This window comes from Anas acuta, chromosome 4 (assembly GCF_963932015.1).
Source record: "Anas acuta chromosome 4, bAnaAcu1.1, whole genome shotgun sequence".
NCBI classification, from domain to species: domain Eukaryota; kingdom Metazoa; phylum Chordata; class Aves; order Anseriformes; family Anatidae; genus Anas; species Anas acuta.
Window position 1 is genome coordinate 19,583,495 of NC_088982.1, and position 22,171 is coordinate 19,605,665.

The 22,171-nt window shown below is 36.6% G+C and overlaps 1 long non-coding RNA gene across 1 annotated transcript in view; it reads left to right on the top strand.

Moving 5' to 3' along the window:
* Positions 1-21,779, top strand: part of LOC137855678 (uncharacterized) — a 30,168-nt gene extending 8,389 nt beyond the window's left edge. The window contains exons 2-4 of the long non-coding RNA XR_011095884.1: positions 14,651-14,724; positions 16,715-16,793; positions 17,598-21,779. This is a non-coding gene — a long non-coding RNA (uncharacterized lncRNA). The remainder of the gene's footprint in view (positions 1-14,650; positions 14,725-16,714; positions 16,794-17,597) is intronic.
* Positions 21,780-22,171: the final 392 nt, after the last annotated feature.

The window sequence follows — 22,171 nt, forward strand, 5'->3', positions numbered from 1 at the left end:
ATCTGTTTCTGTCTGTGGTGATCATTTTATATACTCCATTAAAATGTATAAAAGAATAAAATATATACAGCCTGGTTTTCTGAAACTGTTTTTCTGAGTAGCTACAGGGATACAGTAGAGTTGTACAATCAATTACTTGACAATTTCTGCTTAATTTTCTTGATTATAGGCATCAAACATTCTTTTAACTATATTTCCAGTAAATTCCCCTTTTCTCAGTTCTTATGCCCAGATAACTTAGAAATTAAGGACAATTTATAATGCATAAACCACTTGCAGAAAATGCCTACTTACTACTTGTATATTGATGATAACGTCTCAGTTCCAAAGAAGAACCTTTTACCAGGAAGCCTTTCCTACAATTCGATACATCCCAGGTTTCATTCACTATTAGCAAGATTCACACTTGTCAGGACATGTCAAATATTTAACGATTTTCTTTCCTAGTGTCTTAGTTACAGTAAAAATTGAGTTCATCGTTTATCCTGCAGCTCTCATTTTCTCTCTCTTACTACTAAAATTATCTTCAAGTTTGCTACTTCATAAAATTATCTTCAAGTTGCTACTGTTTTTTCACTAAGTACTTCCATAGAAGCAAACATTGAGGACTGGCATAGAGAAGTGCTGTGGACTGACCACAACCCCTGTTCCCTATACCTCCTGCACTGTGTGGGATGGGAGCAGGTGGAAGAATTGGGAATGAAGGGCTGAATTTGAGACTGGGAAGAAGGAGGGGAGTGGGGAGAAGGTGTTTTTAGTTTTACGTTTGTTTCTCACTATTCTATTCTATTTTAAATTATCAATATATTGAATTAATCTTCTCCAAGTCAAGTCTGTTTGGCCCCTGATGGTAATTCGTAAACTATCTCTGTCTTTAAGCCATGAGCTTGTCCACATTATTTCTCCCCCTGTCCTGTTGAGAAGTGAGAGAGCAGCTGGGTGGGCATCTCACACCCAGCCAGGGTTAACCTACCACACATATTTTGCTTTCAGCATTATAACAAGTAGAAACTGTCTCTGGTAGATGGATTCTTCTTGTGTTGAAACACAGCTGTGCTTTCTGTTTTACTGTCTATTGCTGTACCATTTACAATGACACCAGGCTCCACAAATAGAGCTTCCCAAATACAGTTTTGGTAAAACAGAGAACTTTATCCAAATGAAATTGATGTAACTGTGAAGAGGATGCACCCTGATGTGTTCAAAATTAATTTGAAGGACGCGCAAAGGGAGTAACTTTCTTCCACATTCTGGAGAGAAATTTTTAGCACTGAACATGTAAAAGAAATGAAAGACTATAATTGCTTTTATAACAATGTCCCTTTAATTGTGTCCTTCTAGCTAACAATCTATTCTTCTTCCTTTACTGATCTGTTTATCAACAAATTACTCTCTTTTCTTCCACTGATCTTCTAGATATTTAAAGGGTAACAATGTAAAATCAGAGTAGGTCAAGCAAAATGAGCACAAGGTATGTGAGGTTTAAGAAAAAGGAGGAATTAAAGAAAAATGAAAATGCAGTGGGGTGAAGTAAGGAGAAGAAAACACAAAAGATAATAAGTACATTAAAATGAAAAGGACAGAGAACAAAAAGAAAGGGAAGAAAAATATCCTGGAATAGTAAACATTTTAAGGTAGTTATTAGCTTGATGAAACATCTGCAAGTTGTACCTCAGGGTGTGTAAATAGGCATGTACCCATGGGGACTCCCCTAGCACCTCAGCTATTTATTCAGATAAAACTATAGCATTATACTTCAGTCTTCAGCAGGGGTCCTTCCAAAATGCCACAATTGGATATTGCCCTTGCAACCTGTAGTTTCTGGATACCTCTTGTACACCAGGTCTCTCAATTAAAATAAGGTGTTTTTAAAGGAGCAAATGCATGGTCATTCAAATAGCAGGGAGGGGGAGGGATTAGGGAAAGGCAAACATTTGTAGCGAACATGACTGAAGAAAACCTTCATGTGGCTCTGAATGCCAGCAGCAATGATAGAAAGTCCTGGTGAAATTTAAAAAGCCAAAGTGAAAGCCTAAGGATATATTAGAAAGCAATAGCAAAGTGCACACTCTACTTTGGAACAAGCTGCTTTAAAACGTGTGGGGACCATGTATATTATGCAGTTCAGCATTACTTTTTGGAATTGCATTCCAACTTTTTTTTAGTATAGGACATAACCCTTGCCCTACAAGCTCCTACTGGTTTTTCCTAATTCAAGCAGTGATCCATTGCAACCCCATTGTATCTTCCCATTGGCCTTCTTTTGTAAGCACAAAGACGAACACCTGTTCTGCCAGTATGAGCTGCTCATATCCTGTGAGCTCATACTGAGTTTTAATCAGCTCTCACTTGGAAAATCATTCAGGCTGCAGTTTTTCTTCACATTTACGCTTATTGAAAAGACCAAATGCTTCATCTCAGATGGGAAAGAACTTGAAATGCTGGACTGTCTTGCTGACAGCACTGCAATCCTATAATCATTTAATGTCTTTGTAAGTATCAAAGTGAATATACAGGAAAAACTTCAACTGACCATGTTTTTGAGTAAGAAAAAATAGCAGGTTTTCGTGTACAGAGGTGCCAACCCGCTCAAGAGTCAGCAGCGATTTTCCTTCCATCTTTCACCGAGAATACTTAGTAATGAAAACTGTGAATTAAAGACTGATTGATCTGTCAGGCCTCTTTTCTAAGAGCTTCTGCTTGATCCCTCCATCTGGATGCGAAATGACTTTTAAAGAACCTCTTTTCATTTGTGTGCAGGTTTTCAATGTGTACAGATCAGGTGAGTATTAGGATGTCCTAATTAACTACAGCAGAAGAAAGTGGAGACAGTATTTATTTATATCATCCAGACTCCTAAGCTGAAAGACCCCTCCTCCCTGCATTTTCATAACGTTTGTAAATTTAATCCCAGTGCCTTGCCATCCTAGTCCCCTTCCTGTTCCCTTCAAACAGTTGTGATAAAATTTCATCCTCCTCAAAGTCACTGGACACCTTTTGAAAGTAACTAATTTCCAATACTGAAATTACTAAATTGATATGATAATTCATTGGACCTGAATCATCCCTGTTATAACTCTATTGCTAGTCATTGGGTAATGGAGGCAAGATGTCGTGTTGTGTATGTATGTCTGTCATGGGGTGTGAGCCACAGGTTTGTTCAGATTGCAACGCTTAATACATTTAGCATGGATTGTTTGTACTTTGTTCTTGCATTTTTATTTTTAATAATGAAAGGTATTTTAATAAAGCCTTTCATAGGGAAAATAGTATAACGTATTTGCAGCTAGAAAAAGTCTATATCGTCCGTATTTGCATGAATACCTTGTTCTCTGGTATTCTACAGGTATTTACTAGCACAAGAATTGTATATGAAATATGTTATATGGAAGATTTAGAAAGAGTATAAAAAATGAGTGCAATCAAATAAATTTCACCAGAGACATTGTTTATATTTAGAGCTTTTTTTTTTTTTTGTTTTTTGTTTTGGTGAGATTTTTAGGTCACTGCTATGACTTGTTTTGTGTTAGAGCTTTTCAAGTAGGTGCTGCAAGAATATTTTATAATTGGAATACATGGATTTTTCCCTCTTTTCCATGAGTGCCTGAACGGATTTTGTTCAAGTTATTTTTGTTTCTGCATTTTAGCATTGTGCAGAAATCATGGATGCAGTTCTGGTCTGATTGAAGGTCATGGTTAATCATTGATTAGTTTTAGTGGGGGAAGGATTATGTGGCATGGTTTCTTACTATACTGAAACTTCTGAGAATGATGTGTAACCAAAAATAGACTTTTGAATTGAGTATTCCCAACTGCTTAAAGCTATTTTCACATGCATTCATTAAAAACAAGTCATAAAATTAGAGGAAGGAATGATGGAAACAAAAAGAAGGAAAGTTATGTTTGAAGGTAAATGCAATTAGTTTGAGCACTATAGTTCCAGAAGAAACTAAATGATGCCATAATTAGACCAAGCCAAAACATTTCAGGAGAATGTTTTTTAAAACCACAAAGCAAATTGATTTATTATCTTAATGTATTTGATAAATAGCTTCAGAAAATAAAAACAAACAACATGATTCAACAAAACAAACAACTTTCATGCCCCATCCCAAAATAAGAAAAAAGAGATGTTTAGCTTTACCCTAAAATGAAATTTTGAAATTAATATTCCCCAATTAAAATAAATAAATAAATAAATAAATAAATAAATAAATGCATATATAAAGCATTCTATTTTAATCAATAAAAATGCTTAGGCTAAGCAATGGTCATCACAGGGAGACAGACTGAAAAGGAAAGTGAGATCTGTATAATGAACTGAAGACATATCCAGAGGTGTGACATGGTAATTTGTGATATTCATACTGTTGCTCTTTCCTAGTCAGTAATACCTCTGGGTTTACACTGGAAATAAAGTGAGAAGGAAGAATCCATTAATATGGGCAAGTATGTGAAAAAAAATAAAAATCTCTTTGATAAGAATGTGCAGGGCAAATGAGAAAATTTGGTTATTAGTGTGGTCATCTAATTTTTGTATTCACAGTGTTTCGAGGCATAGTCAGACTTATTTAGAATGGAGTTCTTATGTTAAGATTAATATTAAACTACATGCTCTCCAAAATACATTTTTCCATAAACTTCTTTTTATACAAATTTAAGATGTTATGATAAATTTAAGTTAGTTGTCTATACTAAAGCTTGAATTTTATGCAAATGGTTATGAAAATCATGATTATGCATTACTAGGATATGAAGTACTGACAATTTAGTCAGAAATGTTTTCTCTATCTAAAGCAACTGATTACATTTAGAAGATGAATCATGCTTATATGTATCCTAGAATGATGAGAATTCAAATAAGAAAAGAATGGGGTGGCTAACAGCAATACTCCCCTTTAGGAAAAGAAGGAAAAGAAAAGAATAAGAAAATAATTAGGTGCTGGACACAAATTTATTACTGTTCTGATTCACCTTTAACAAGACCTATCCACAATACAAGGTCATACATATCAATGCATTAATAATATGCTGTGCTAACACCACGTTACCAAGTTTTGAATGCTAGTAGAGCATCTCTTGTTTGCTCAATACATGGCATATATCATTCTTAGTAGCATGTATAGTGTTTCTGTTTGCATATATTCAAATGCCAGTGGTTTACAACTAGAAAAGGATTTATGTATCTAACTGCATTTCTTGGCAAGTACTATTTTATTTTATATTTTATTTTATTTTATTTTATTTTATTTTATTTTATTTTATTTTATTTTATTTTATTTTATTTTATTTTATTTTATTTTATTTTATTTTATTTTATTATTTTATTTTATTTATTTTATTTTATTTTATTTTATTTTATTTTATTTTATTTTATTTTATTTTATTTTATTTTATTTTATTTTATTTTATTTTTTTAATTGAGAACTGAGAAGTTATTATCTAGACCCATCCCTTGACCACTTTGACTGTTCTATCATCTAGTCATAATATGCTGGTCTGTCAACTATATCTAGTTGATCCAATAGTCACTTTAATCTCTCCCAAAGGAAAGAAATTTCCTGGACCAGAAAAGAGACCTGTTACTTGACCAATTTCAGAGACTTAAAAATGCTGCGTAAATAACTAAAAAATAATGAAATTCACTGTTAATAAATACAAAGTATTGCATGCTAAAGTTAAAAAGTAAAGCTACTTGTACACTTTACAGCATTCTAAGCTAAGATTATTGCTTGAAGAAAAGGAGTGAAATAATTATAGGCAGTTCAGTGCACAGCTACAGTCACGAAAGTTAGCAAGATATTGGGATGCATATGAAATAGGATGAAGAATAATAACAGAGATTATTATAATGCTTCTGTGAGTCAGTAATAGGGGTTCTTGTATAATACTGTGTGCAAGGTTGATCACCCCATCTCAGAGGGATATTAAAGAACTATAGGGGGGTTCAGAGAAGGACAATAGCATTTATAGAGAATCTGGAATAGCTCTTGTAAGAAAATTGAGAGGCTGTGGGTTTTCTTTGGAAAGATGACTAAGTGGGGACATAAAATATGCAAAATTCGGAGTACTGTAGAAAGATTAAGAGTTTTTTTTTTTTTTTTTTTTTTTTTTGTTTTTTTTTCCGTTCTGTTTCATAATCCAAAACCAAAAAGACCATTAATGAAAGCATTCATTTTATTTACTTATATTTAGAATAATATAGATGTCTATCCAAGACACTAGGCTTCCTAACATAATTACGCAATAAATATCTTTACATAAAACTTCAGCAGCACTAGGATAACCAATTCCACAAGGACTCGGACAGTCATCTACATGCTATACAGAAAGCAGTGAAGGAGCATGTGCAGTAAAAGACAGTAAATTGAGAACTGATAATTTTTTTTTTTTTGCACACACAACATAATTAAATGGCAGAACTGTAGTGCAATAGAAAGTGATGAGACCATGAATTTACCAATACTACAATGGGATTGCATGTTTATAATGATAATCAGGATATCCAGGGTCATAACAGTCAATTTTAAGAACTTTGTAAATTATGTTTTGTTTCATATTTCAGAGCTTAAATTTAGCTCTAATTATGTGAGACTAGGATTAAACTCACTGCAGACTGTAGATAATTTCCAGTCTGTAACATTTTTGTACTCTCCTCTGAACCAATTTTGTTGGGTATGCTTAGAGATCATTAAGACCTGACGGACCTTGATGTGATCGAGTACTTTGATTCTTGTGCCTCTATATTAGTAAATATGTTGGCATCTGCATCTGGGAAAGCAGAATTGTTATGAGGCAAGATGTTAAGAAGCACTGAATATTACACTTGCACCATTAGAGAGCTAAATTGCTTTTAAATACTCATGTAGGCATTCCTGATAGTAAGGAATTTTAGCCAGATGCACTGTTACCTCCTGTATGGGGAAATGAGTTGGTTTGATTGGAAAGATTGCATTTAAAGAGCTCAAAGTGTTAGTCTGCATATTTCAAGTGTAGTCAGACTTGTTATCAAAAACGTTTTAGGCAGAAGGTATTTTTAGTGGTGTTTTTTTTTTTTTTTTTTTTTTTTTTTCTCTTTCACTAAAAAGTAAACTGAATTTTACTTTTGCTCCTTATTTTTGTTATTAGTTTCAGTGTACCTTGAGAAGCATATTCAAGAATGGATAGTGCTAGACCACCCTGGTATCCATTATAAACAATTCTCTTGTCAACAAAGGGGAATAAATTTATGTGAGACTTTCTGAAGCCCTACTACTACTCTAGCTTGCAATACTCTGGATGAGAATCTTTTAGCATCTCAGTTCTTCATGGTATGTGGTCAATGGAAAAGCAGTTTGTAATAAGCTGAATAAAACAACACCATGGCTTCTGTAAAACTTCGTAGAGCCATGTGGAAAAGAGCACAGAAAGGTGTTAAGAAACATGCCATAGAATTTGTTTCATTTTTGTTGTATATAAAAATAAAACATTAGACTTGCTGGAAGTATGGATGTGGACAAATTAGTGCTGGGTAAGCTAAGGAGTGAACTAAGCATGTGTTCTTGTACAGTAGAGTGCCCACTTATCTACCCCACACTATTTGAAGAGGGATGCTTTGCTTTTATGAAGAATTGTCACAGAATAAGAAGATGTATTCAGACAGATAATTCCACTGGAATAACTGACATACTACAAGTTCAAATCCTGGACTTTTTTCAATAACATTTTGGAAATCCATAGATTTTATGTGGGGGCATTGGGAAAGAGAGAATTAATCTCTCTTGAAAAAAGCAAAACTAAACAAACAAACAAAAAAATAAATCTATTTTAGCTTTATCAGCATATAGAGAAACTACTTTGGGCACAGTAAGACTATTTACAGCATCAAGAACATTCCAATTGCTGTGATACACAAACTAAAATGAACCAAAAAGAGAGATGCTGTTTTAAGGAAAACAGGATGCAGTTTCATCAATATTTCTGAGAACACTGAAACATGCAAAGCTGCGGATAAGAAACTCTTAGCTGCCCAGTTGGCAATTTATTGATTATATGAGCTGTTCACTAATGAGATAACTAGAAGAAGCCAAAGTCAAAAAGCTTGCAAAACCAAATATGCTGACACTGTTTAACAATGAGCCTGTTTGCACAGAAACACCTGAACTTTGCTGGTGGAAGGAAAATGGCTTTGCTTTCTCTTGATTTATTTTTTATTTTTTAGCCCATTGTAATATATTATGTAGCTCTATAACAAGGATATTATTTAGGCAGAGTCTTTCATCAGACCCAATTATACTGTCTCAACAGAGCTCTGAGGAGTAGCTGCATTTCAGAGAATTTGTATGCTACATCTGCAGGTAGTTGTCTCTGTTTTTGCTAGTTAGGAAGAGTGTGGGACTCTGTTTGTACAATTTATAAGGAGTTAATTTCCATACCAATACCTTGTGAGAACTGCGGCCTCTCATACATTTGGTTCTGCTCTATCTTGTCTTTGATTATCTTGGAGACTCTGTGTCCCCTTCACTGATGTTTTTTCCTATATTACCATGCCTTTACTTAGTCTCACATGGACTATGACACCTTGAACAGAAAGCTTTGGGAAGCCAGTGATCTTAGACTGCTCTTTAAATCTACCTGTTTTCTTAAATAAGTCTTCTCCTCTTTCAGCATAGATTTCTCATTGAATGTTGGGAAAATGATACTTTGGGCTTGCATGTAGATAGGTCTTTTTGAGGGTCTACCTTGGAGCTCCTTTCTCTTCATTGTCCAAACTGGGATCAGGCTGGAGCATACTGGAGGGTTCTTCTGGCAAATAGAGATAGGATTTCTACTGATGAGGAGCAGGGAGCAAGCAGTTGGGGCTCACGTGTGCTGTATGTAGCCAGAGCATGTACCAGAGCATCTACCCAGAAGCTAGGAAATGCCACTGGGTGCTGCAGTTTAAGCATGTCCCTCCCCCCATCACCTGAAGCTGCAGGTCACAGATGCTCGATGAAGGATGCTAGGTAACTTCACCCTGACACAACATAACTCCATGGCAGAATTCAGCTTATCTGTTCAAAAACCTGAGCCTGTAGCTATGGCATGAATTCCCTGTAAGCATGGATCACCAAAAGATCCATCATCTCTCAGCTGGGATGCAGCTGGACAGCAATAATAGAGCTGTGCAGACTCTCTGCAGTCAAATGACACAGAGTGCATGCTATACTGATTAATTCATGTTTGCTCTAAGTGGACCATATATTTCTGTGACCTTTCCTCCCTGAAATACATAGATAGCAACATGTTTATATTTATGCATTAGAAGTACTTTGAGAATCCTATTAAATGAATTGCTCATGTAGCTTGTCTTTTGTTAGAAGAGAACACAAGTTAATCAGGTCACTTAATGCAGTGTGGTAAAGAGCATGATAGAAAATCTAAGGAGATTTTCCCTGTGACTAACATAGACTAGGGTAATGGGCACAGTATTTGTGTCTGTGGATTTTAGGTAGAAAAGATTAAAATGCTTGAAGAACTCTGTTTTCATTTTCTGTGGAAGGAATACAGCATTTCCTCTTCCTTCACACACATCACTCATCACTGTGTTGCCTTCTATGATAAATGCTACAACGGGGGGATAAATATTCTAAGAGGTTAGTTTTAAAGAGGAATTTTTTGGGTGGAGTGGGGAGGATTTTTCATAGCGATTTATGTGAGATCTGATTTGTGCAACTAAAAGCTAGAAAACCTTTTGTTGTTGATTTCAGTGTGCTCATGAGCTGGGATTAATGTTCTTGGGTAACTTTTTTGTGCTTACTGATGTAGACAAACATGCACAAGTTCTAAATTTATATAGCATGTACTGGAACCAAGCTTGCCTTTCATTCAAATGCTGTTATGAACAGGTGGCATTTCTTATACCTAATGACTCTTAAAATGACACACACTGATGGGTGAGTCTAGAGAAATAACAAAATAAATAAAGAAGATACCTAGCTGTAGTCTATCTGTAGCAACACTAAACATCAATTCTGTTCTCTGAGACCAAGCAGAGTTAACTTCTGTGAATGAGATACAAGGATTTTATTATTATTATTATTATTATTATTATTTATTTATGGCTATATATGTGTGGATGCAGACATACATACATTTGTATATGTGACATTGTGACCAGGTATTTTTTACTATTTCTTTTGCTGAGGGAGTTTACAGATTCTGCATTCAGAAGATTAAAAGGAACTGTTTACAGGAAGATACACAAACACAGTCTGTAACAGATATGCCACAAAGCTGTGGTGATAATGCTGTTTTAAAATGTGTACTAGTGGGGACACAGAGGTAATTTCCATAACTACTGCAGCATCTTATGCCTCTAAGAGGAACTGGTAGCACAAAGTTACCATTGTGGAATACAAAGTGGAAGGTGCTTATTAAGTGTTTCAGTAACAAGAAGAAAATATTTGATATAAGATATGAAAAGGAAGCCTCCAGAAAGGTGCTTTTAAGATACAGCATTTCCTTCTCATTTTAATAATTTGGGTGATGAAAAAAATCAATAACAAGCTGAGAACTCAACTTATAAACCTTGCTTTATCTAGTTTTTTTTTTTTTTGGTCATCATGCAGAGGAAATTTATTGGAACTATGCTAGGAGCAATATTCACAATGGCTGTTTCACTTTAATAAGATTAAGACAGAAATATTTCTGTGCTATGTTCTTTGTCCTGAGAATATAAAAAGTAATTTGCCTAGGTTTAATCTGGAAGACTAGCTCTTGTATCGAAATGTTTACTGTGTAGGCAGCCACCCTTATTATTCTTGCTATACAAGAAAGAGGGGCTGTGAAAGTGTTCTAGCATCACAACCAGTCACACAAGAATCTACCAAATGGAGAAAACAAAATGTATCTCCTTGGTCACATCCCAAGTGACTGTCTTCACATGCCCATCTAGTTCCCTTTAAAGCAGCTGCCAGTATGGCAAGGTGTTTCCTTCCTACTTTGACAGTCCAGCACTGGATCCTCTTGGTCTGTTACATACACTCCAGACACAGTTCTGGGTTCCGGTAGGTGTCACAGTGTGTTTGCCCTGTATGTGTCAACTAAAGGAAATCCTGCTGCCAATTCTTGGGTGACATACAAGTTGGTTTAAAGATGTCGTAGATAACTTCACATGGGCCTGAGTGCACTAGTAGAAATTAATATTTCAAAAATAATTTGGAGGACTTAAACAGGAAGCAAATATAAAAAATGAGATGTATTTTCATTAAATTTTAAGTGGCTAAATTGTTGTAAGCTGCATCCAACTATTAACTGCAAGATTTTGTCTTGCAGAAGCATGAAGGAATAAAATAATGGCTGTAATATTATTTATTCATAATACAAGAAGCTGTGAAATCCATTGCAGTTCAGCTATATTTGTATTAGGATGCAATACATCCCAACAGAAGTGAGATTTTAGTGTGATCTGATCTGTGCTGAGAGCCTGCTGTCTTCACAGCATGAATTTCAGAGGGGTTTCTTCATCTTAGCACCAGCCTGGCTTGGTGGACTGAATGCCCGTTGGTGTTTGGGGTATGTGAGATGAGCTTCATCCAAAAGACATCCAGATTGTGTGCTCCAAGACTCTGTGATTTAAGTTGGAGTGCAGGAAGTAATCTTTCAATTAAAGGTTTTGAATTAAAGCAATAATGTAAATGCATCATTTACATCCCCATTGTCCCTAATCAATACAGTAGCTCTATTCAGCCCAATATTCAAAACAAAATTTTTGATGTGATCAAAACCTGTGTACGCACGTCTCAGCCAGTTTCAACTGCTCCAATTGAGGCAAAAGCAGAGAAACTTACCTACACCACTGCACCAGCACTTAGGGAATGTGGCTCTGCTGAAGTCAGTATCACTTTGTCTTTACAGCTGTTGGTATCCAGAGAAGTGTAAGTGTACCTATATGAAGTCTATACAGAGGTAAAAGGGCTTTGCAGGTATAAGAAGCAGAAGTTTTTGATTTAACCCCATAAAAAGATAAGAGTTATGCATGTGTTATTTATGTACATTTATGAATTAGTGGCTAAAAGCAGAGCTGGAGAGGGGTCTCTGAGAGACTGCATTACGGGAATCAGCCGCAGAAGCGAACTTATACCTGGCACCACACAAAATGAAAACTCTGTGAGATGAGCTCTCTAGGGAGCAAATAATCACCTCATTGACAGTACTGAGCTGCATTAATATGCACCAAAAGTGATGCTAGCAGTTTCTGGAGAGCAAATTATGGTATTTCTATCTCTCACATCCTGCAGGTGTCTCTTCACTGGCAAATAAAATGGACCTTATTAAGCTGAGACATACCTCTTTGAACTAGACTTACTGTAGCATCCAGTCTGGACATATTTCAATTTCCTCATGGGGAATATAGAAAAATAGTGATTTATTTATTTATTTATTTTGTGTGTGTGTGTGTGTGCTATTTTTCTATATTGAGTGAAATGAAAATGAGGTACTCTGCACAAATCTGAAAATCGATATTTCTTCCACTCTTTCTGCATCCTAAGGGGACGGACTATAGGAAGAGGCTGCTTGGCTTTAACCAGTCAGTAGGTGTTAAATGAGATGGCTTATCGTAAAGCCTTTATCATATATATACACACACTATATATACACATATATGTACACTCTATATACAATATATATATGAAATTTCTCATTGTTTGCAGTTTTGTTTTGGAATGTTTTTAATCATCTTTGCTTTTTTCTTTTCTTTCTTTCTTTTTTTTTTTTCTTAATTTTTGTAGAAAGAATCATTTTTTATCACAGGGACCCAGTGAATTTTCCTGTGCTCAACTGTCTTTCCCGTGTTCAACTTAATAAAGTGGCTGCTAATACTTGTAGGGCAGATAAGGAAACTTCAAGGCAAAGTAGGAGGATCAAGCAGTGTAATGGTGTACATGATTGGCTGTTCACAATGACTGACGTCAAGATCTGAAGGAAAGTTGGAAAGATGAGCAGCAGAGTCAGGCTGTGGACTTCAGAAAATCAGATTTCTGTTTGTTTAGGCAATTTCTTTGACCAAATTTCAGTTTCTGAGGCAGAACTCCCTCTGGAAGCTTCCATGAGGAGAAAAAGTGCATAAGCAAGATGGTTGATCTTTAAAAAAAACTTACAGAGAGTTCAGAAACAAACTTTCTTCCATTTGTACATAAAAATGAAAATTTTTGGCAGAACGGTTGCTTGGCTAGGCAGGGAGCCCCTGGATGAACTGAAACACAAGAACACACAAGAAGTAGAAACCAGGCAACAAAGAAGCAACACAAACAGAACTTCTTAAGCATTTGGAGGAAAATCAGAAAGACCCAGGCAACGAAGAAGCAACACAAACAGAACTTCTTGAGCATTTGGAGGAAAATCAGAAAGACCAAGGCCCAGCTGTAGATAAAAGTAGCGAGGAACATAAGGGGTAATGAGAGAATATGCTAGAATCAGTGGGATGTTAAAAGAAAATGTGGGTCCACTGATGAGTGTAGGAGAAACAGATGGTACAGAAAAGGCTGAATCATTCCATGCTGGCTTTGCCCCTGTCTTCACAAGCAAAATTTTCTGCATGTACCAGCACAGCTCAGGGAGGAGAGGACTACAAGGAGTAGGGGAACAACAGGTTAGGGACTGCTTTGAGAAACTGAATGATTTCAAAACCTTGGACAGGATTAGATTCACCTGAGGGTACTGAAGGGGTTGACAGGGTGACGCAATTAGATAAGGTTGCAGGATTTAGCTCTGGTAAAGATTTTCTGGCTGTAGTGGTGTTGTTGGGGCTGCTTGAATTGACATTTTCAGCAAGGAACAAGGCTGAGGTGTAGTCCATACCAGAACAAATAGCCAGAGAAATATTAGACAGGTTGTGTAACTTAGGCAAAGGATTTTCTAGAGATAAATAAATAAATACATCTTTTAGTCTGAGAAACCATGTATACTGACAGGAGAAAAAAAAGACTTTTTTTTTTTTTGGGGGGGGGGGGAGGAAAGGGGGTTGTGTGTGTGTGTGCACATGTATACTTAGCCTGTTAAATTTAAAGGATGTGCTTTGTGATGAATATTCTCATCAGGCCTGCAACTGGATGCTGTCTTATCATTAACTGTCTCTGTATGAACAATGATAAAAGTTTCTGTCTTGGACTTTTTGCAGACCAATGAAAATACTTGCTGCCCTAAGTGACTAGTAAAATATCATTCTTTCTTTATCTGAGAAGTAGGATTGTGCTTTAAAACAGGAGATAGAAGTGGGATTGTCCTTTATAACAGGAGATAGAAACATTTTTATTCCACAAGTCACCACTGAATCCTGATCGATTAACCTGTCCAGTTAAGACTTACTCCTAAAGTATTTTTGATTCCTGTCTCCATATTGGTGTCTTTGAGTTATGTTTGAAAATCTAGACTAATGCACCCATCAACTTCAATAGTGCAAGGTACATATCATGTTTGTTTGCTGGATTATCTGATCCTGTCTGACATACATCTTGTCAGGAGTGCTGAAATACCTCCATCAGTGTGTTCATGAATTCTAAGTGGATGGACTGCAATCAGCTGTTTGGTTTGACCATGTACCTATCACTCTTTCATAGCTGTTGATATAAGTTAACACTAATGGATTTTGATTGCATAATCACCTGGAAATTTCTTATATTTGTGCTAGAACAAGAGTATTTATACATGAAGAAAAATACCTGCTATTCATTGAATCACTCAGGAAACAGGAAATAAAACAATGTAAGTAGTTGACCAGTCATGCACTGTAGATGGGGTGAGATTGGATTTCCTCAATTGGAGAAGAAACTGTGTAATTAAAATGGTTAGACACACAATGGTGTTTACCAAAATTGCCACGTTTGCTGGTTTTGTCCGTTAGGCTCTATATTCCGGATTTTCATTGGTGGAGGAAAATTAATACATTGTCCTATAAACAGTAGTTTAATGGTAAAACATGGTGTTATTACATTCTGTCTCAGTAATGAAGAATATATAAATTTGCCTTTAGGAGTACAGAGCACATTTTATGTCAGATAATTTTACTGCAGATGAAACATGAATCTCAAACTCCTTGAATAAGTTTCTGAATTGAACCGTTTGTTTTTATTTTTTTTAAATTTTCTAAAGATTTTTTTTTTTTTTCTGAAGTTGAGTCTCTGCTGATCTTGAACATGGAAGTTCTTCTAGTATTTTCCCTGTTTTGAATTGATGGGGGAGAGAGGAACAGGTGTATTAGAGAACAGGCAGTAGAAGCAGAACAACAAAGCAGAGAAAGGCCTCTGAAGCAAAGTGTCAGTGACTAAAAATTCAAAGCATAATTAGGATGACAGGTGCCATTTTCTTCTTTGTCCTTCTCTCCCTCTCTCTCCCCCTCTTTTCCTTCATCTTTCAGTTTACCTCATATTCTCTTCTGTTCTTGCTGCCTCTTCATTGCTTCCTGCTGTGTACCTTTACTTGCTGCATGGAGTGCGCTGTAAAAGAACAGTCTGCATTCTAGTTTATGATATCTACTTTAAGAAGATATTTTTTCTTTGTTTTAAGTTAAAAGAAAATCCTCTTGTTGTGGGGAAAAAAAAAGAATCATTCTCAAAATGAGACGTGGGAGAGATGTCTGAGTTTAAAGCCTTGGGAAATCTGTAGTCTAACCTCTTAGGTATTGATGCTGTCTGCAGAACTCAGGTTCCAGCAGTGGAGGATTCCTGGAGGAATAGTCCTTTACCAAGCTGCCAGTCTTGGCACTCATTTCTCACCTAACCCCTCACAGGGCTCAGTGATTAGATGGATGTCCCTGATTGAAATTCCATGGAATTGTGTCCAGCAACCATGCTTAAGGTAAGCCTAACACGTGACAGTCATAATAGACTCAAGAGAAGGTACATCTGTTTCAAAAACACAGTTGGAGGAGTTTACCTCTGGTTGGCAACCTAATAACTAGCATTTCCCTTCTAAAAGTTGGGATGTAAATGCATATTGCCTCTCTTCTAAGATGACATGACAGTCAGGGAATCCCCACACAGCTTCCATCACTGTGTTGGTACTTCTGAGTAGGCAACTGCACAGTAAACCCATGCTAAGGAACTGACCCAGCTAACAAGGATCCCCAAATATGTGTATTTAAAGATATTTCCCTGATCGAACATAGCTGTACAGACCCATGGTCCAGCAAAGAAAACAAAGGAACATGGGAAAGGGAACCCAGTGGCAGGGGAGGGGAACTTGAAGATTAATTGTAACATCCAGCTATAACTCCAGCCCTTCTGTGTCTGGTTTTTCTGTTTTTCTGCTAGAATTTTAGCTGTTTTATGAAGCTATGTCTGTCAGAATCACTCTGAATTTAATAACAATATCAACTAAATATTTCTAATTAGTCTGGACCTAAAAAAAGACATTGTAACATTCTTAGAACCCATCCAAATGAACAATCCTAACCAGATTAATTGTGCAGCATCTTGATGATTTCTTGGCATCCTATGCAGATATTTTGTGCAGCATACAGGACCTTTCAACTATTTTATGAAATATGTGTAGGTCGTCCAGCATGCTGTTTGTGAGGCTAGTCACTATTTCATTTTGTGAATTGCTCAGCATCTTGATAGTACTAAAGCTTTTATTTAAATTTTCTTTTCGAAATTCTGACAAGTGCAATTAATGACTTGCTGCCTGTTGGTGGAGAATCTACATTATGCTTTTAGAAGTTTTATTTATTTATTTTTTCCTTGCCTTCCTAAAGGACCAGGACCAGTGTCATAGCTTCTTAGTGATACAAAGTAATCGTTACTGAGATTTACCCATCATAAATAGACCATTAGGTAAGTAATCCGTACTAGTGTCAGGGAATAAGCATATTTAGCTTTCATATAGCTGACTGAGAAAAATGACCATAGAAATATGATCACTTAACATTTATTTTTGGGCATTTATGATACATATTATCTTCAAGTATCAAGGAGAGCATCAGCATGTCAGGTATATTTTTGTACCATTCTTGATTGCTCATTTATTTATAGTAATCTTGCTTCTTTGGACAAAATATGAAATTAAATCAAAGCATCTCATTTGCCTTGGATGGAAATTAAACAGAAGGATCCAACTGATCACATATGCATCTACACAGCTGTGGTTTTATACTGACATGCATCCATTTATGTACTAAGTTTTCACAGCCCAACATATGAGAGATTTTAATGTGTACCTAACAACAGGTAGAGAGCTCAGTGAAGGTGAAAAAGGGAACACAATATTGAGAAGAGATGTTGAAGAATCAAATGAATAACTAAAATGAAGAAGGACTGAATTAATGTGTGGAGAAAAAAAGATGGGCAAAAAGTGAGAAAGAAGAAACAAAGGAAGCAACTGACAGTGAAAGGAAAATAAGTTCAGGAAAACAACTACTGCTTCTCAGTTCCAAACTGATCAGAAAAAAGTAATGTATGGTAATAGTAGAAAATGGATGGAAGTGAAAAGAGCATGAAAAAAGAACAAAGATTTTTTTTTTCTCAGCTGGCTTTTGTTCCCTAGAATATGTTGTTTTCTTCTCTATTGGCTTGAATGATTTGACCCTTTTTTTTTTTTTTTTTTTTATTGTTTCTACTTCTTTGTGTAATGACTCCCAGGTGGGCAGACCCTGTTGAAACGGAGGTGAAGAGCAACCGAGAGACAACTGCCACAGTTTCTGCATGTACTACAGCCACTGACTGCCGGGTGCGGAGAGGTTAAACACCTCTGAAATTACCAGTCAGTTGGCATTGGCATATAGTTGTATGTCAGAGCTCTTAGCCATGTCAGCATCCAGGACAAATGGCCTCCAGCTGACCTGAGCAATAGGATCACTCTCCTCTTTCTTCTCATTCAGTTGGGACCATACATAGCAACTATGGTATGTATGGTCCCATGTCAAAGGGCTGTCATCTTCAGTATCATTCTGCTGAGATGATGCCAGTTCTGGGGATTGTGAGGATGCAGCATGAAGAAGAGAAGCTGGGGCTGTTTTGAAGAATATCACACAGATGGAGTGCTGCGGAAAGCTGGCATACAGGCTGGTATAAAGAGTTAAATATGCGTAGGACTGCCAGGCCAATGAGATTAAAACAGTACACTTCCCATGAAAGAGGAATCATGTAAGAAATGTTTAATTTAAGTGCCACTGAACTAAGCAAATAGCTCTTCTACGTATCACTTCCCACGTGCTTCCAGATCTTCCATTCATTTGCGGTTTCTGTACTCTTCTGACCTATTGTAATAATGGCTGCTTCACCTACCCAAGTGGCTGACTTGCACAATGGAGAAACAAGCCAAGGAGCAGAAGTCTCAAGCTAGCTGTTCAATACAGGACTCAACATATTCAGCGTGTTTCAGCTGCAGCAGCAGATTTACCACGGTGTTTCTAATTGTCTCATTATGGTGTAGATGTGCAATGTGTCAAAAGATGAAAATATTAATAGAGAATAATGTATCATGCTCTATAAGTAGTTTCTTGTTGCAGAGGACAAAGTTATGAGCTGATAAAGTGAAGGTTAGGATTAAATCAGCCATTGCTAAGGAGATAACTTGAGAGAAGTACAACTTCTTCCTTAATTCTCTTTTGCTGATCCTACTCTAACTTGTAATGAAAGGATTAGACGACAAGTGTCACCAGTATTATTTCTGATGCTAAAAGATTGCTAATAGTATAATAGAAGTCTGGGCGGTGAACATCACAAGAAGAAGGTTATCTATAGCATAGGATGGAGGGGGAACCTGCTTTTTTATACCCTGCCAATCTAATTACAAATGCTTCTTGCTCCTTATACGCATCAGCTCTTTGATTCAGCTGCTAGTTTATTAGGTAGTGTGCTACACAAATCTGTCTTTGTCCTTCCTGACCTAAAAATGTCTGAGAGTGGATGATCTAAAGTCATGTAAAATCAGTGTGTTTTCTCCCAAAGGATTGTTGCTAGGCTTTGGGCCAAGCTAAAAAAATAAATAAATGAATTAGGGATTTGGTTTTTATACATGAGCTGGCAAAATACACTTTTGAAATAAAAGCCAGAAATTTATTTTCTTCTTCAGGCTCTACCATGAGAAAGAATATAATTTTTGCTGCCTTAGTTTACCCAGTTCTGTTTCACTAGTGCTTCACAGAGGAGTTGCAAGGCCAATGCAGTTCAGTGTTTGGGAAAATCATTGGAGATCCCTGATGAAAGACGCTGTACAACTTACTATCATTGTATTTTTCCTCACAGATTTATGAAAATCATTTTAAAATTTTCCTTTCTTTTGTTTGGTAGAAATAAGAAATCATTCACAACTGGCAACAGCTTTACATGATACATACATGCTAGCTTGCCATAAAATGGTTTTTGTTTTTGCATTCCCCCCCCGCCCCAGATCATATTCATTTAATATGATCCATTCTAAACTTTGCATTTGGGCTTCCTGCATGATTAATTTAATAATATTAAAAAGGTGATGAAATGTAAACTTTATAAATTTGAGGGATAATTATGTTTCTTATGTTAATCAGTGAAGCGAACAATGAATAAAACCACAGTGGCCTGATCAAAACTGTTACATAATTTAAAATGAGGCCTTTGCTATCAGGTTGGAAGAATTATATGGAAAATAGTTGTTATCTTGATTTATAAGCTTTCTGATGCATCTTATCTCTTGCAAGGCTTTTCTCTTGAAGAATGTTAAGTACACATTTGTAGTTAATTTGCTGATACTGTGCGCATGGGTTATTACTTTTTCTTAACTTAAAGTTGTGCAGTTCATTCTTTTCAATCCTAAAAGGATAAATGCTGGGATTTTCCAAAGGAGCTTAGAGAATTTAGGGCTAAATTTTAAAAGGTTCCTGAAGATTCAGATAGATGCCAAAGGGGATTTTCAGAAGCATGCAGCTTCACATTAGAAGAAATACAGGTGGATATTGAAATTCTTGAAAATCATACTGGGTTTGTATCAGTAGCCTCTAAGTTCCTACAGGTATTAAAACTGTCTTCTTTGGATATGTCTATTTTAGTAAGTAGTGCAACACAGTAGGAACAGATTTGCAGAGTGAAATGATGCTGAGGAGCTGACATTCACATTATAGAGTTTCTGGCTGTTTTTCTTCAGATGGGCTGCGGTCCTGCCCGATAGACTAAATTCAAATTAGCAGCTAAAGCGCATTAAATGCGTCGCAAGATCCCCGAAGTACTGCTTGGAAGTCCTCTAGTCCAGTTTCCAGCTCAATGGAGGACTACTGTCAGCAGGTTCAATGATAGCTTTTTTAGACAAGTCTGCAAAGCTGTTAGAAATGGAGGCTCCACAACTTCTCTAGGGAAAGAATGCTGCACTACCCAGTGAAATGTGCTTTACTAGTTCATTTTGAGCCATCCAAGCTGCAGCTTTTGGCTGTTGCATCTTGTGTTGCTGTAGTCCACTACAAAGAAAAATTAGGCTCTGTGTCTTGTTTCTTGCCTGAGCTGTACACATTGGTATGGAAGCGCATGCAGCAGGAATGTGTCATTTCAGCCATTTCAGCTTTCTCCATATGCACCACTTTCCAACTTGTCTTTGGATGTAGACTCCCAAGTTTAAAGCTGTCAACAAAAGCCTCTACCTTATACTACTGTGAGATAGATGTTATCCCTGCTACGGATTATTTGACTTCTTGCAAGTTCCTCTCAGTTTGGCCCACAGAATCTTGTCTGAGTGCTCATTGCCTCAAAGAAATATATCAGAGAAGGAAAATTGCCTCCCCCTAGTAGAAACTTTGATGCTTTTTTCCTCCATCAAGCTTTACTTTTGTTTTTGTCCTTAATTAGGCTCTTAATTACTTTCTCTGAAACCACAGCAAGTCTCATTGCTTTGTAATTCCCCTGATCTCCTGTGACTTCTTATTTTAAATATAGATGGTGTTTTATGTGAACAGATTGTTATCCTCAAAAATAATTGCTGTTGTAAAGCCTGTATTTTGCATCCTTGTCTATATCAACACTGCTTCAAACTTTATTTCATTCAAAGTTTTCAAGTGAATCCAGGTTCTGTACCCTGGAGAGCCTCAAGCATATTGACTGCTTTCCTGTTCTTGTGCTGTAGTCTTCATAGTCCTTCTGTACTTACTGGAAAATAAATGAAGAAGATACCTTCCTTTGTTCATTAGCACTACTTCATCTGCGGTTAGCACTGGTATGAAGTAAACAATGGGCTAGGAAAGCAATTCCACAAAATAAATGAGAAGTGGAAAAAGTCTGCAGTGTTGTCATCTGGTAGGTGGGTCAACAACATCAGCCAGTGAGGGTCAGGCAGAGCCTAAGACATGTCTCTTCACAAGGTGGCAGAATCAGACTTTCAGATACTGTGTCATTCCCTATAAATCAGTTTTAGTTAGGTCTGGGCTAAGTATTGATAATAGAATGACTTCCCAGAGGAATATGGACCTGGAGCCTTCTGTCTCTCCTTTCATTAAGCTATGGCATACCCGTTGGTCTGTATTGGACAGAAGCCTACGAACTACAGTGACTACTGATCAGAACATGGAGGAACAGCCTGTCTCCACTGCTTCCTCCTTTATGCACCCTCAAGAGCCCAAGGCAGTGCTGCAATGTGTCCTTGCAAGCAAGTTCAGGGGCCTTGGAAGACACAGTGTAACACTGAGTTGGTGCAGCGTGGTAAAAAATGTGGAGAAGATACAGGAATATGGGCTAGGGAGGTGATAATGCAGGAATATGTTGTTATTTGTGTATGTGTGTGTGTGATGCAAAGTGGGTGACTAGAGGATGTAAAGCATAATGCATATCTGGGTGATGGGGTCTGTAGTGACAGGATAGTGAGCTGGGGGCAATCAGTTGAATATGGAAACTACTCTCAGGATGAAAGGCTGACAACTGTCTAAAATAGCTTCAAATAAAAGACACATTTAAAACATTGTGTATGTGTTCTTAGGACACTTTTAACATGCTTTTAGAATCTTGCCCTGATGAACAAATAATGCTCAGGACATCAAAGTAAGTATTTAATGCACATGGTTTCCACATGGAATATCAAAAATAGGAGGTTTGGTGATTTAAATGCAAAGTAGCGATCCTGTCTCTCATCCTGATGGTTGGAAACTGAATGTACTATCACTGGGACTGTGAAAATATAAAAGATCACATGAGTGCATAGCTGGGTTCTTCACCTGTATAACTTATCCACTGATTTCTGTGATGTTTAGGCAACTGAT